The 16,360-nt window shown below is 52.2% G+C and overlaps 1 protein-coding gene across 4 annotated transcripts in view; it reads right to left on the bottom strand.

The window, feature by feature from the left end:
- The window catches only part of CTBP2 (C-terminal binding protein 2), a gene marked incomplete at its 5' end in the record, with an annotated part of 155,531 nt that overhangs the window by 99,634 nt on the left and 39,537 nt on the right, over positions 1-16,360 (bottom strand). For 3 of the 4 annotated variants that reach the window (XM_080822753.1, XM_080822754.1, XM_080822755.1), the window contains one exon: positions 7,694-7,795. The exons of the other annotated variant lie outside the window; for it this stretch is intronic. The remainder of the gene's footprint in view (positions 1-7,693; positions 7,796-16,360) is intronic. 4 annotated transcript variants of the gene reach the window in all.

Here is a 16,360-nt window from a genome sequence, read left to right as displayed (position 1 = left end):
TGTAATTAGGAAGTAGCAGGGAGTTTCGACTGAATTATGAAAAGCCAGGGCTCTCAAACTTAAGGTTTTCAACAAATGTGGGGCTGGGGCTTGTCAGTTCCACATGCAGGAAATGCCGGCTTCCAAATCGCCAAAGGCAGGCAAAGCAGGCGGCCAGCACGCCGGGTCCATGAAGGAATTTGATACACAGGCCATCTGTCCTCCAGTCCCAAGGGACCTGGGGCCACGAGGCTCTGGGAGCCCGTTGGGCCTTCTCGCCGTCCTCGTAGTCCCTGTTCAGATGTGGTCGCAGTAGCCAGATCCACAAGCGCCCTTGCCCACGAGGCGACGGCGAGCCACCCGGAATTCAGACTCCCCACCCTCCCTGCGCAGAGGGGAAGCCAGGCGTGCCTTTGCCTTCCCACCTCTGAAAGCTCGGGAACACATATACCTCCCCCCAGACAGGGACTGTACCACGCTGGTTTGCCTTCGGTCTGCAGAAGACACTCCGAAGCTAATGCCTTGCACAGACCGGTGCTGGGACGGGCTCCCGTGCCTGGGCCCAGCCACCCCACCCTTCCTCAGCCCCACCGCAGCCTGGGATCCATTCATTCAAGAAACAGTCCTGTGGAACCCAGAACAGGGGGACCAGGTACAGAAAAATGAAGGAGGTGATAGGAGCGGTGGGCATGGTTTCTACCTCAGGAAGCTTGCGGGTGGTTATCACTCTGGAAGTTTCCATGGACTTAGAGCACTGCTCCTTAACCTTTATTATCCAATTTCACCTGATAGAGTCTCAAGGCGTGGCATCACCAGGGAGTAAAATCCCAGGGAGAAGCTGTACTAACAAGACTAAAAGGGCTCATAGCAGGTCACGGGCCACCTCCTGCACCATCCCCGTGAGGACCCAGCAAAGCCAGCTCCCGCAGATGATCATACAGAGAGACGGAGAGGAGACCAAGAGGCCAAGGGCAGCTTGATGGAGTCTAGACCTCCCAGTCCTGCATTCCTGAAATGTGAAGGCAGACCCGAGTTTTCGGCCTGCAGAAGCTGCCCAGACTGGCGGGGACCCGAGGGGCACACCCCAGAACCTGACCCGCCATGCCCTCGTCCCAAGCTGCCCTGGGAAGAGGGAGCAAAAGCACCAGCCATCTGAACAGCCTCACCCCGCGCCCGATGGAAACCGATAGCCCCTCCTGCCGTGCTCCAGCTGAATTTTTCAAGGAGTTGCAGGTTACACCCAGTCCAGGCCAACAAAGGTTTCCTTTGAGTAAAACAATGTATAGCTGAACCGGAAGAGGGAAGGCGACCACAGAAAAGGTGTTGGGTTACAAGGCACAGGAACCAGATCGCTTTACCACCAAGACTTGTTTTCTGCAAATCGCCCCTATGAAAAGGCAGCACGACACCGTCCCATAAATCAAAGCCCACCTCAAACGCATCCGATCAGGGGCTGGTGTGGGGACACCCGATCCTGTCCTCCTGGAGAAAGACCGGGGCTGGGGACTGGGGTCCTTTGTGGGAGCCACCGTCGTTAGTACACATTTATGAAGAAACAAACAAACACCGGGATCAGATGCTCGGAACCACTCCTCACACACGGTTCGAGTTTTCACCCCCACACGGTAACTGTTCCCCATAATGTTCTATCTTTTTGCCATATATAATTAATTTTAACAGCCATCTCCAACTTATCCCATAGGCTGGTGCCGGTTCTCTTAAAGAGTACACCGCTGAGAAATTGATTTGTTGGCTCCCTGTGCCTAAAGAACCGACATAATGAAATATGTATAAATGTCACTGGTCGGGCTGCTTCTGAGGATAGAGTCCAAGAAGGTGCTCCTTCCACCCTCCTGCACAGGAGTCCACTCGTGGCACATATCCTCATGGATTACTCACAGGCCCCCACACAAAAATCAGTGAATTACACTGCATTTTCTTTTAAAACCTCCTATTTATCCTTAACTGGTACAAGTCTAAGGGAATTACCTTAATTGCTATGTGGAAAGAATGAATTGCAAATGCACCCGATTAACCAAGAAGACTTTATTTTTAACAGCTTGGGGCCAGGTGGGAGTGGCCAAGTTGGCCAAAAATAAAGGAATCGATCCATGATCAATCAGTCAGTCGAGCAAATGCGTTCTGCTGGGAGCTAGCTGGGAGCTCCAGGCAAACAGGCAGGGGGACCCCACTTCCACTTGGGGACAGCTGGATTCTCGGCCATTTCCCAAGGGCGGGATTCAGAAAATGCTTAAACGTGGATCCAGAAACTGGATGATGAAGGACTGAAAATACCAGGGCTCTCTCCATGTCACATGGGCTGTACGTGGAGTATTTCTTTATCGTCTGCAGCAGAGGGAGGGGAGGCTACATTTAAGGTAATGCCAGATTACACTTGAACCCGGGGAGGCGGCGTGTGTCCCTCCATTAACAAAGCTTGATGGGGGCACAACAGGAATTGCTTACAACCCAGACCAGGCTCAAAGAAAGTTCCTGGTCTAGGCATTCTAGAAGTCATAGTTAATAGTGGCAACACACAAGCCCTACCCAAAAATATTCACAGGATAAAACCACCTTTTCCTCTCCTGCTAATCACCCTCGGAAAGCCTGATCAGAGCTCCCAACATTTTCACTGGAGAAAGTTCACTTCCTTGCCCACGCACATACCAACATACATAATCCTTATTATGTAGCTTACTGTAAACAAAGTATCATTTCCTTCCACCAGCGGGAGGCCTAACCCTCAGGCCATCACCTCCCTCTGCTCCTCCCTCCTGCCTATTCTCCTAACACCCACACCTCAAGCCTCAGGGGAAACTGACAATCACCTCCGAATCACCTCTGTCGAATCACCTCTGTCCTAGACCGTGGGCTGCTGTTCCCCAGGCCACTGGGAGGTTGGGGGGGGGGGGACCAGAGGTAGGACAGCCTCTATCGGGGGCTTGTCCGGGCATCCGTGATGGCTGGCCTTCTGGGAGCTGACTGTGCATCATGGCCACACCCCTGGGGGCAAGCAGCCGTCCATGGTCAGCCCCCACTTCACGTGGACCAAGTGCGAGGGGGAGGGGCAGATTCATGGCACACTTGAGATCAGGAACATACCAGAGAGCAGCGACCCCAGGAGTCCTCACCAACTGCAAAGGGGTCCTGTGATGATGCTGGGACAGCCCATGACGGTACTGCGGTGTTTGGGCAGAGGACAAGGGGCAGCCTGAGCCCGGGCTACACCGTCAGGGTCTCCAGCTCTGTTCTCTCACAGGTCCCATGTGCCGGCAAAGAGATCTGACCGTCAAGTTCCTCCCTTTTCCGGGAGAGGGAGACGGGCCACACGTCCCCACTTCCCAGCATGACCCGCGGGTGGATGCTGCTCAAGGCTGCGGCTCCTGCCGCACCACCGCTCCCCCGCCGGGCCCACCAGCAGGAGCGCAATTCGGCAGAGACCCACCCTGGCCCGGAACCCCAGGAAGTACCGACAGGCTTGCTTATTCCGGACACGCGGAGGACAGAGTGAAAATTAAAACCCTCTGTTCCACTCCGCGCCGCCCTGGCTGGTTAAGCGGCTGTGACGAGGACCACGGTCTGGAGGAGTGGGACAGGGGCAGACATCAACGGCAGGAAACAAACCCACCGGGACGCGTCTGGAGGCTGGGCCCGTACGGCGTGGACAAGGAGGAACTCCTGAGAACAAGAACAAGGGGGGCCTTGGCTGGATGATCTCCGCCAAAGCCACGGCAGGATTCGGAGACTCTCGGGAGGAAGGAACACGGGCTGAACCAACACCTCCCAGAGAACGGCTCTGGATCTGCGGCTCAGGAAATAAAACCCAAACAAGACCCAAGCACCCAGAGCCCAGCTGGGGCCTCCTCCTGTCTCTGCAGAGCTGGCTGAAGACCCACCAGCATCCCCAAACCCCCATCTCAGCCTCCTGACTGTTCCTCACCCAGAGAGCCCTCCCACAGAGAAGGCCCTGCGAGTCTTTCTCCAGTTTGCGGTTTCCGATGTTGGCAGTCTTGCCTCTGGCCGAAAAGCTGGGGCAGGATCCCACGTCCCCCGTGCAGGCCAAGAGCTGAGGAGGAGCCTGGAGGCCACGGCGCCAGGACCAACACACTCACCCCACGGTGTAGCTACCGGCTTCTAGAGTAGGGCAACACTGCCCTTCTGTTTATCGGGAAAGAAATCAGTCTTGGCAGAAACAGGGCAGAGGCCCCGATGGCCAGGCAGAGGGCTCCACGGAAGCCTGCTGGCCCACGCAAGCCGCGCTGCGGATGCTCAGCTCAGCCTGGCGCCCACGGAAGGCCGGGTGAGGCTCTCCCCACCCAGCAGGCACAGCCATCACCGAGGCCCCGGGGACCCCTCGCTTCCACCTTTCCTTGTGCAGGGGCGGGGGGGGGGAGGGGGCTTGTGAAGTGGACTGGGCTTGCACATCCTTATTACGACCTGTAAGAGTAACTCAGCGCCCAAGCTTCTCGGGGTGCGAGCAGCCAGATTCGCGGCCATGTCCTCGCCGAAACACAGCCAATGCGACCCCGCCATCATTTTCCAGAATAAAGGCTGGGAGCTCTGATTTGCATTTCCACATATCTGCGGACGGTTAACAAAAAGCGCTTCCTCCTACCACTTCTGTTGCGATCCCAAGCTAACGGGGGCGGGTGGGGGGGCCCTGCTGCGCTAATGGTCAGTAACAGCCGTCCTAGAACAACAACAGCCCGTCTGAACTAATGCAGAACGGATTCTGGTTCCAGGAGAAACCAGCAAACCAGAGGGCATTTGGGGTTTCCATTTTAACAAGTAGCAACATACAGAACGAAGAGGGAAACTACCCAAAAAACGCCAAGATGTAAACTTTCATGTCATGATTCATTCATGATGACAAAATGAGCCTCTCTGCAGGAAGAAAACTCAACTGTTTCATGTGAAATTTATTTTTAAAAAGGCTATAAACCAAAATAATGAAGTCTAGAGTAACAGGCACACGACGCTCTTAAATGAGGACGTCCTCAAAAATACCAATGTCAGAAAGGCCATAGAAACAGTTCTAGAGCCTTGAAGGTTTGCCATCCTGAGGCTGTGGCTTTTCATGAGTTTTGTGCAAAACATCTACTTTCCTTCTCCTCAGCCCATATTAAACAAGATTTGTCTAGACTGGACACCTCAGCAGGTGAGTTACCGAGTTGAAATCAACACGTGGGTCCCTCCTCAGGCAGCAATGCCAGCTGTCCCTCTTAGGCTGTTGTGTATCGACCAGACTCAGCAGCTGCCAAAAACAGGGGTACAACCTATTGGGCACAGTGATGTGGCACAGTGATGAGCCACAGACAAGAGCTCTGAGAGCCAACACACGCGTCCAGGGACATGCAGGAACCCCAGCCCCCCTGTACTTGTGAGGGTGGTGCGGGCAAAGAGAAACTCCCCAGCAGGATGTGGGGCACGGGGGGCTTACAGGCCAACAGGGTTTGGTCCTAGACAGAGCACTCTTCCGACTGTGGACGACTCCAGGGTGGTCCCGAACACCTTGAGCTCCTCCAAGGTGCTGTTTCCCCAAATGATGCCCCAAACACAGAAGCGGAAATGAGTGTATCAGGCCAAGTGTCTGAGCGCTTCAGTTCTGGGGAAAAATTTGTTCTCAGCAGCCGTGTTGTAACCGCATTCTGATACAGATGCATTTCTGGAACATGAACGTTCTTCTCTGAGATCGAAATAATCGAAAAACGGAGACTGCATGGTTCAATTATCAGCTGAGTCCAATGAAAACGTGTTTCCTCAACCATTTTTGATATATATATATATATATTTTTTTTTTAAAAAGCCCATTTCATCTATTTCATCTTTTACTACGAATTCTCACATTCCTAACTTCAGAGAAGAGTTTTCCAATCCTGTGGTGTCTATAAAATGTACCAAGCATTACTCTCCAGTTCTGGGTATCCAATGGAGATGTTTCCCTGGCCAGTGGTGAGCCTCAAGCACCTTTCAGTGGAGGACTTGACACAAGCCACCGCCAGTGTTTGGACACGGAACTGGACGCCTGTGGGAGGGAGTCCAGTGGTTTGCCATCACCATGGCTATGACCCACTGAAACCATCTTCGGTCCCAGCACCCAAGACTGAAAGCAGCAGGTCCACAAAGATTCTGTAAATACATCTCTCTGCCTGAGAAACCTGAATTAGACTCCAGCACATGGAGTCTTCAAGGAAAGTTTCTTTGAGAAGGATGGGTGAAAGAAAAGAATTAATATTGGTCTTGAAGGGCAAAACTGAAGGTCTATGGCTGAGTGTAGCCATCATGACTTACTAATAAATATACCCATCTCCCCCAAAGAATGTCCAGGATTTCTAATCTCCCGCCCTCCCCAGTGCTAAGGTTCCTAGAATTGTTCCAAGAACATGGCGTCTCTCTCTGAACCACACACTCCACTGTGGCCTTTGGTAGGTCAAGCCCTCTCGGGTCACTCCAAGGGGAAGCTTTGGGACTACGACACTAAATTTAATCTTTAAAAAGGCAGGGGATCTCGGGGACCATCAGAGTCCAACTACTGAATTCCCACATAAGACTTCCAAACCCCTAGAAGAGGCTGAGGTCCCAGGTAGTTTTCCATCAGGATCTCCAACTGCCCCTACCCCATGGGGAGGGGCGGGGGGAATACACAGTGAGACCCTTCCCTGGGCCCAAGTCTGTCTTAGTCGGCAGTCTGTCTGCTGGTTAGGGTCGGGCTGTGTTTGTGCCCAGCCTCCCACCTACTGGTGCTCACAGAGGAATACTGCACGCAGGTCTCTAACGGAGCCCAGGTCCGAGAAAGCTGGGCCCAAGCCCACAGGGGTGCACCTGCCCAATCTCCAAACCAGAGGCTACACGCTATCCAACACTTCGGGCAACACGCCCAGCGGTTTGACAGAAAGGACACCGAGAAAATTCACTCTCACGCCTTTGTCTTGCTTTTAAACGATGCTGTTAGCTCAAGGAGAAAACATTTTTTTCCCAGCAGGGTCAACATCAATCACTCCCGAGAAGTTGCCATTTTGAGGCTTTGAGTTAAGATGCGGGTTTTGTGAAAAATGGCAAGCGGCGTGTTGCGACTAGACTCCGGACCTCCAAACCCTGCTCTGGGTAAAGGACTGAACTACATCGATCGAGGATTTTCTCAGCCACACTCCGAGGGAGTGCAGGCAAAATTGAATGCTCTCCTCGGAGCACACCCACATCCCCAATCAACGCCACCAGAAAAAAATCGTTTCCTGCTCAAGACATCCTAGAGGCTGGCAGCTCTTAAAATCCAAGCTCATCAGCAAGCGGCTTTCTTTCCAAAGACGTCCGTCTACCTTTTCACTTGGGGTGGCATGAGACTATCTCCCCAATTCATTTTTATTCTTTGTAATTAATACGTCAAGAAGCCCTAACACGACTTCCATTCTGCCTTGAGTTTCCTAGTAGTATAATTTCCGTTGACTTATCTCTGTAGCAGCAGCGACAGCAGAAACAATCACTTTACACTGAACTATATTGCTTCAGAGTTAATTACATGTATTTTGCTTTTGATAAATGAAAATACCAGATGCAATTAATTGAAAGACAATCCATAGGATCCTGCTATTAGACATCCCAATGAAACACCCCGAGCCTGCTGGCAATCCATAGCCATCAACTAATTGAAAATGCATTCCAGAGGGGTTTTAAAAAAACCTGAGCTTTTACCTGAAGATATTTTACAGTAACTCACCAATATAAATCTGTCCACAAACTATAGTTCACACGTTGGGCTGTCTGTCTTTTGAAGGGAATCCAGCTTCATTGGTTCAAAACCATTTAAGGCGATGAAAGTCTGAAAGTACAATGAATTGGGTCAGTGGTGCCGAAGCAGTGATTTTTTTCCCCCTCTGTTGTTTACATCTAGCCATTCCTTAATTGCATTTTTCCAATGCGTTCGATTCTAAGCTACCAGAGGTTATTAAATGGTTTCATTAAAAATACTATTTGTCTTGCTTTAGTCACACACCAGATCAAATTAAACAGTAGAGCACCAGAACAAATGAACCCTTTCCATCTATTCTGACACAGAGCCAAGTGTGCAAGACCAGAAGGTGATATTGTGTCATCACCGTGAAAATGTCATTTACATCTCTTTACGTCTCCAAGTAGCCAGCACAGGGACAACATAATCAATACCTCCAAGCAGAAAGTATTACCAACTGTTGGAGAAATATGGAAGTATGAAGTGCAATTCACGAGCCCCTGGTTTATAAGTGCTATTAGCATAAATGCTGACAACTGTTAATCTGCTCTAACTCTGATTAACGGTTGCAGTTGTCCATTAATAGAAGGCATTTTAACTTACTACTGAAATTGATTACTCAGTTAAGAATTCAATCCTAATGTTCAATAAAATTGCACTTTCTTGGCAAATGCAATATGAAAGGAGGTGATGCATTAAACAGCACTCACATTTATTCTACTATACAAGGGACGAAGAGGAAATCTATTGTGGTGTCATCACTTATCTGAACCACTTCCTTGAGGCACAGAGTCGTCGGAGGGGCAGGTGGGGAAGGGACCACTGGGGCAGACAGAACAGGCAAGCACTCCGGCAAGCATGTCCGAAGGCCTTTTCAAGGACGCTCCCATGAAGAACAGACAGGATTGCAACACTGCCGCTACCACGCAACCAGACTGTCCACACTGCAAGGCAGTCACTCTCAAGGCCCGTGAGAAAGGAGAGGTATGTGTCCCGGAAATGAACCGCCGCAGCTGACCCAGACCACTCCCGGGCCCATCTTGTAATCAATCAGGATTCATGTGGTTGATTAATATTTTGAAAAGGGCATGAAATTACGGAAACCAGTTTCCTGGCTACACTCTACTTTTCAAACCATTTGAATCTTAGGAAGCTAGAGTTTCCTAATATGCTTTTCCCTCCGTCCTTTATTTTATTTTTCTTTTAAGTAGGCTTCACGCCCGGCATGGAGGGGCCTGAATTCACCACCCTGAGAGCAAGACCTGAGGCGAGAGCAAAAGCCAGACGCTCAACCAACTGAAACACCCAGGTGCCCCACTTCTCCTCCTTTAGAACAACAGGGTCATCTCTTGGGATCCAATCCTGTGACATAACCTGCCCAATTTCACAGCAAGGCAGAGAAAGGGAACCACTGGACCTCCCAGGTCTGTGTACTCCCCATTCAGAAAAAGACCATACTTGTGTTTTCTGTCCAGTGTGATGAAGCAGAGCGCCCAGGGGCGTCAGGCAGCTCCCACAGCACAGCCAGAAAGAACTGAGTCAAGGGCAGGCAAGGCTCTGAAAAACTCCTTAGAAGAAGGACAACCCCTACAGTCAGGGTTATCACACCCAAGGACAAAAAGGAATTCCATTCCCACACCACCTTATGCCCCCAAGTCTCTAATTCAGGGAGGGGACAGAGACGTGTCAGCCGTAATTCATTAAGAGCTGGGAGGGGAAGAGCCGGCACTGGGTCTCTCAGCAGTGCCGAGCATCTAACAGCGCAACTACGTTTCATATTCAGTAACTAAGCATTTACTCTACCTAGGAACTATCCTGAAATTTTCAGGAGGCAAGAGCTTGCCAAGCAAACTCCTGTTCACCCTTCAAAACCCATCTCTAGAGATCGTCGTAACAGCTTCCCGCTCCAGCTGCCAGGCTGCTGCGTACCCTGACCACCTTCAAGTCTCTTCAGTGTTAAATGTCTTGATCGCATTCATCTCTAGATTTCTCCAGGTGTGGAACACAGTTGAAAATCAAATATTTAACCAACTGCATAACAGAATTGATCTCCTTGGTCTAACACTGCGCATCCTAGTAGGTCACAGGCTTCTTTTCTTTGTTTCCAGTGCTTTGCACAACAGACTCAGATGTTTACGTATACATATATGTAAACGACGTATTTCCAAAAACAAAAGGAAATTATATGTACGTCTGACCCTCAGGCAACAGGAGTGCAGATTTTTTTCGATGGAGTACAGTCCTGTAAACGTATTTTTTTCTGGTGATTTTCTTAACAATTTCTTTTTTTCTAGCTTGCTTTATTTTGAGAATACAGCCTCTAATACAAATAACAGGCAAAACGCACCCATCCACCATGTACATGGTGGTGAAGGCTTCTAGTCAATCACCGGTTACTGGAGGTTAAGTTGTAGGGGAGTCTCAAGTTCTACGAGGATTCTGACTGCACGGGGCTGGGGGGGGGGGCGGTCGGCACCCCTAACCCTCATGCTGTTCGAGGGTCGGCTCTGTAATAGGAAGGGGTCCCTTTTGGAAAGGAGGGAGGGAAGGAAAAGTTATTGGGGAAGTGAAACTGACAGGGTGTGCAAAGTTACTTCTTGTATTTAAACAAAGCTTAAGGAGAAATTCACTAACACGTTCCCACTTAGCCTTGGCGGGTACCGTAAGTCTTACTTTGAGATAATGCTTCATAGGGAAACTAATTGAATAGGAAACGGACAACTCTTCCCTATAGAAGGCTTCACAGAGGAGGTGACAAACTCGGGAGAGAGCCTCCAGACTGCCCAAGCCAAGCGGGATGGCTTATGGAGGAGATTAAGAACACCAAAAGGGCTTGGAAACCTGCCAGAATCTTGACAGCCAGCGCCCACTGTTACTTGAAGGTGGTAAGAAGTACTTTTAAAAACTGGGGCCGCAGAAAAGGCCACAACTCCGCAAGCCCTTGTTTCAGCAGATACCTGAGGGCTGCACCAAGGACAGGAGGGCCGTGAAGCCCGGCCAGGACCGGAGAACTCCCAGGAGCACGCAACGAGACACGGAACCACGGCTCCTACACAAGCACACTCAGGAGCCCGGGCGGGCCTGTCCCACCCAGTGTCTTGGCCACAGCGGGCGAAGGCCAGGCGGCTCCCGTGTCTGGCCAGGGAGAAAGGCTTCCTATTTTTGGCCTGTACCATCAACCTGGATAAAGCTATTAACACACACACAAACAGCAGTTGGCAAGAGTGTTCCGCCCATATTTTGGGGTAACCAGGGGCATGCACTCGAGCACTGAGCCCATGTTGGGGAGAAGCCGCAGCATCCAGACCCTGGAGGAATGCCAGCCACGCCGTGTCCCCCGTGGGGCTTTCTACACACGGGAAACAGAAAATTTAGGACACCTCGCCTAGAAGGATCTTCTCCTCCCGGATTTCTAGTTCCTTCTCACTTGAAGTCAGGCAGACAAAGTCACTGTTAGGTATACAGTGAGTAAGATGACCTTCTGACGACCTTCCTGAAATGGAGTAAGAGGGACACCAAGGAAATCCGCAAAGGACCGGAGCAAGGTCGAGCGGTGGGGGTGGCGGGGGGACTGAGGCATCTGTCCTGGCTCATTCTAGGAGGACCCGTCGTGCCTGAACTTCAACCGTCCTTCCCCACGGCTCCCGTGCCCCATGTGGCACCAAAGGCCGTCCAGCAACCCGACAGCAGGGTGGGGAGGGCCCCGGGGCGGCTCTGCCTGGGCTCTCCCACCCTTCCCGCTGCGGCGGGCATCTCTCATGGAACAAAACGCCCACCGACTCGCACTTACTCCGTTGGGTTCTTCTCATGCTACTTCTCGCATCTGACCCGCCAGCTCCTTCCACCACTTGGAGCCTGTCTGAACCCCACCTGGCTTCTGTGCTCTGACTCACACGTGTGTCGCCCAGGCTTTAAAACTCCCGTCCTACTGTCCTGCCATGAGCGGTGGGGGCTGCTTTACCTGCTGGATCTAAGTGGAGCTCCTCCCCCCTCGTCCCCCTCACTGTCATTGTCCCCAGTCTGGTACAGTACAGCTCAGCTTGGGCCATTCTTAGAAGGGAGAAGACCCTCAAGGGCAGATGTGGACAGAGCCGGCGGCCCAGGCATCAACATTTACCACTTAAAGAGAAAACCTGGAAGCAGTCCAGCAAGATCACCCCTTAGGCAACTGAAGGGCCACTGGGAAGGGCCACGGGGAAAGGCACGGAGCACGGGCAGGACACCACACCGGAGAATCCCAGGCTCCACGGGTGAGGATGACCGGCCCACTTCCTAGGCCTCTACCCTAGCCAGAGATGGAGAAGACCGCAGCGGCTTCAGGGGGCACAGGGCCCTTCCAAAGAGATAAGGAAGCCCAGCCCAGGGCCAGTGTCCATCAACTACTCAGCAAACACTAGTCATCATTCAATTCGGCACTCGGCTCCGGGACAAGCTCATGGTCATTAGCATCTTCTAAACCAAACTCGCCTCTGCCCACATTCTGAGATAAATGGTTCCCATCTGACACAGGCATGCGATACTCCCAACTGGGTCCCTGAGCCCCACACGCCCTCATCCTGCCTGGCCCTCACCTCAGTGCACCCTGTGCCCAGGCTGTACTCAGAAAAGAAACAAGAGACCAGGGAAAGCATCTGGAACCCCAGCCTTCCCTCTTGGCAGTGCTCCTTTGACACAGATGCTGCCAACCGGAACTCTCAGGAGGGCCCCCATCCTTAGGACACTGACGACGGAGCCATGCTAACATGACAGATTGACACCCCGGGGCCTGCCCACTTCTCCATGGCCCCTAGGTACCCCCCCCAATCCTGCTGCCCATCTGAGCCCCAGGGTGGGGCACCCCAGCCCACAAGACTGGCCCACGGGGCTGCTGAGAGGGGCCCACAAAAACGAAACTCAAGCCAAAGCTTCAGAGAAAGCTCACCCCACCTCTCAAGGGCCGTGGGGGAGGTCCCCAGGGAGCCCATCATGATCTGAAGGTCGGTGGGTCCACCCCCAGGCAGACCTGTCTCGGTCTATTCTCCCCTCCCGCTGGACACCCAGGCCCCCGTCACTGCTGGGGAGCATCAGTCTGAGAGGGCAGTGACCCTTAGTCACGGGACCACAAGAGGGATGTGAGGGCATGGAAAGGGGGAGCCAGGGGCTTTCCCTGATATCCACAGTGTGTTCTCTTAACCGTCTCACGTTCAAAGGCAACAGATAGGGAAAAGCCTCAGGCAGACATGAAACTTGAAAGTTCATGGAAAAACCAAACTCCTGCCTCGTGAAACAGACCTGCCTGTATCACAAGTCCTCCCAGCCAGGCGGACGGACAAACGCCCACAGAGGTCACATGCCACAAGTACGCTGGGACCCTGTTCCAGAACGACAAGGGCAGGGCGGCTGGTTCTCTGTGTCCACACCTGGTCCTCCGTACCAGCCCCCGCTTCACACTCTGGCCACCTCGGCTGGTCTCTCCACTGGAAGGGTGAGACCTACCACCTCCAGCTGTGACCCTCACTCTTCAGGGTCCCTCTGACGACGTGTGGGGCAAAGCAACCCATAAGACTATGGAGATGGCACCGGGGTCTCCCCGCAGACTGGGAAGAGCCAGGTGATCTACGCACCTGGGGAGCAAGGTGGGAGCGGGAGGGCCAGCAGGGGTGAGGCACTGGTGCTGCAGCCTTCCGCCTCGGAGCACGGGGGCCCCTAGGGGGGACCTACCCTGAGATCGGGATGCCAGGCCAACACTGGCATAAGGCGTAAGCCCCAGGGGCCCAGAACGGTGCCCCCCACTCCTCTGCCACCCAGACTTTAATTCCTAACTCTCTCTGGGAAAGTCTAGCCCATCCTGCCGGATCAGTACAGAATTCCAGTTTGGCCGTTACCCGGGGTAAAGAGCAAGTGAAGGACAGCGTCCCCCAGAGAGCAGAATGTTCCGTGCGCGTCGGACAGGACGGAGCGGACACAATGCGATCGGAGACACCGCCACCCCAGTCCAGCCAGGTTACTCCTCCCCAGGACTCAGTTCTACTTACGACTGCCTAATAATAAATAAACCATATTAATTAGCTTTGAAACAATTAGCCTTTATTCAGGGGAAGGGAAAAAAACACCCCGACAACCCTGCAAGCTAATTCTTTCCAGGTCCCTCTACGGCCCACGCTGGCATCGAGACACTTAGGGTCAAATCAACACTTCGTTATAATCCCCCCGATGTCCCAGAGTTTCAACTTCAATAAGAAAAATGCCCTCCAGGCAGGAACTTTACATACACAGTCTTTGTGGCGAATGTTTATGGAAATTTTGTAATATTAAATACGTTCGGCTGGTTTTAAGTTTTAAGAAAGTAAAGGCTCAGCAGCCAAGATTTTAGAGCTCTTGTCTTCACGAGAAGGGCAGCCAGTGGAAAACTGTAAGGGGAGACTTGGAACTCTGCCATTTTTTTAACAAAAACAAAATAGGATATTTTCTCAGTGTTGTCTCAGATGTAGTCAATTAATTTGTCCCTTTCTCTGCTCTGTTCCCAGATTTTTACTTCTGTGCCCTGTAAGCCCGCACATCTGAGACAGGCCAGGTGACCAGGGGAGCGAAGCCTTGTAGTGCTGGGCAGGTGTGGCAGGAACGCCCCGTCCGGAGCGGCGGGTCCACCAGGGAAATACACAAGGACACGGGCAGCCGGGTTGCAGGAAGCCTGGAGACAACTGTAAAAATGACCACGGAAAGCCCAACGATCAACGGGTGCGGCTGCTCGGGCCTGGCAGAGGCCACGGTTTTGGGGGGGGGGGTGGAAATAGATTCATAAGCATCAACCCACACGCAATGACGTCATTTTGTGTAGTCAAGCTGCGTTCCCACACCCCAAACTGCCCAGCTGGCCAGGGGAGGGAGGGCAGCTGGCCTGAGCCGTCTGACCCTCGGCTCACAGAAGCCCGTACAAGAAGTCGGAGACGCCATGAGGCTGCCTTGTTAACTCTGAAAAGACCAGAGGAGTGGAAGGAATCCCTCGCAGGCGGCCGGGACCCCCTTCAAATCAGCCTGGCTCTCAGGGAAGCCCGGCCTCGGAGGCCTCTGCTGAACGTACCAGGACCCACGTTCCAGCAAGGGGGGACCGCGGATAATCCCACACGGCCAATCAGACACCTGCAGCTGGCTTTTCATGGTTCCGAACGGCAACTGAAGAGGAAACCTAGAGGCCGAGGCACACAGCCCTCTGTGTAAGAGGGCCTGGAACCTGCCAGGACAGCAAGCAGAGACGGGCTCCCTGAGGACAGAGCCCGGCAGGTGGAACCTTCCCGGCCATCTGGAAGGCAGGCCCTGGCCCGGGTTTTCTCGCCGGGAGAGTGGCAGGCCGCACAGAAGAATCTAAGCTCCCTTCCCGCAGGCACCGCATCTAAACCCCAAGTGACAAGGGTCCGGCGGGAAGCAGGGGGGTCTCCTGATGCTCGGTCCCACCGCAACATCAAACCTGCAGGCTGATGGTCTTCAACATAAAATCCACCGATGACAAAGCAGAACGCTGAAGGGTCAGCGAGACAAACCACCACACACCAGCGGTGGGCATAGCAGGGCTCCTTTTCTGGAAAGTGAGATTTCATCCTTCACCCCGTTCTACCCCCAGGCAGGGTCAGGAGAGACCATCATTTACATAAAATAAGAAACCATCTAAGATACGCCCTCCATAGTTAGGTAACTTACTCCTGGTAAACAACAGACATATACCTATATTGCTGTACCCATATATCTGGCAGTACAACACCTGTACCAACAGCTTATATACTTTTTAAAAAATTAAATACTTAACATAGGAAAAATACATATAGGTTAAGCAGAAAAGTATGAAATATGCAGAATAATCCAATTGTAATTTTAAAATATTCTTTAAATGGTTTTCATTTTCTGCGTGTATACTTCTATATGAGACAAAAATTGCATCCAAAGGTTATTTCTCTATGCTAAGATTAAAGATGGTTTTTTTTTTTTTTTAAAGATTTATTTATTTATTTATTTGTCAGAGAGAGAGAGAGAGAGAGAGAGGAGCGAGAGTGAGCACAAGCAGACAGAGTGGCAGGCAGAGGGAGAAGCAGGCTCCCTGCCGAGCAAGGAGCCCGATGTGGGACTCGATCCCAGGACGCTGGGATCATGACCTGAGCCGAAGGCAGCTGCTTAACCAACTGAGCCACCCAGGCGTCCCTAAAGATGGTTTTTTAAATGTAAGTCTTTTAGATCATGAAAATCATTTCATTTTCTTCATACTCGCCTATATTTCTCCATGCCCTACGAAGAGCAGACTTCCTACAATCTGGAAAATGCACAGTGAAGACGCTGTGGGCACTTCCGTCAGGAGGAAGGAAGCTGAAGCTGGGAGGACAAAAGGGGAGTCCCCAGGTCACTGCAGCCAACTCCCTAGGTGGGTTTTGAAGCAAGTAAGGTATCCGCCACGTCCTTGAGCAAGTTCAATCTGTAACAGGGTGACCCTCTGGCAGACGCTGATGCCTAGTTTGAATTCCAGTGGCCCAGCCGCCTGGAAGAATTGGGGGGGACACCAGCAGTGGGGGATCCCTGGGCCCCGATGGGGGGCTTGCCACCCCATGCATCCCTGGGCTGCTGGAGAACGACACAGCACTAGCGGCAGAGAACCGAGCAGACTTCTCAGCAGGCTTGGCCAAGTTCTTGGCC

Source organism: Martes martes (genome assembly GCF_963455335.1).
Source record: "Martes martes genome assembly, chromosome: 14".
NCBI lineage: Eukaryota > Metazoa > Chordata > Mammalia > Carnivora > Mustelidae > Martes > Martes martes.
This window is presented reverse-complemented; position numbering and strand designations above follow the sequence as displayed.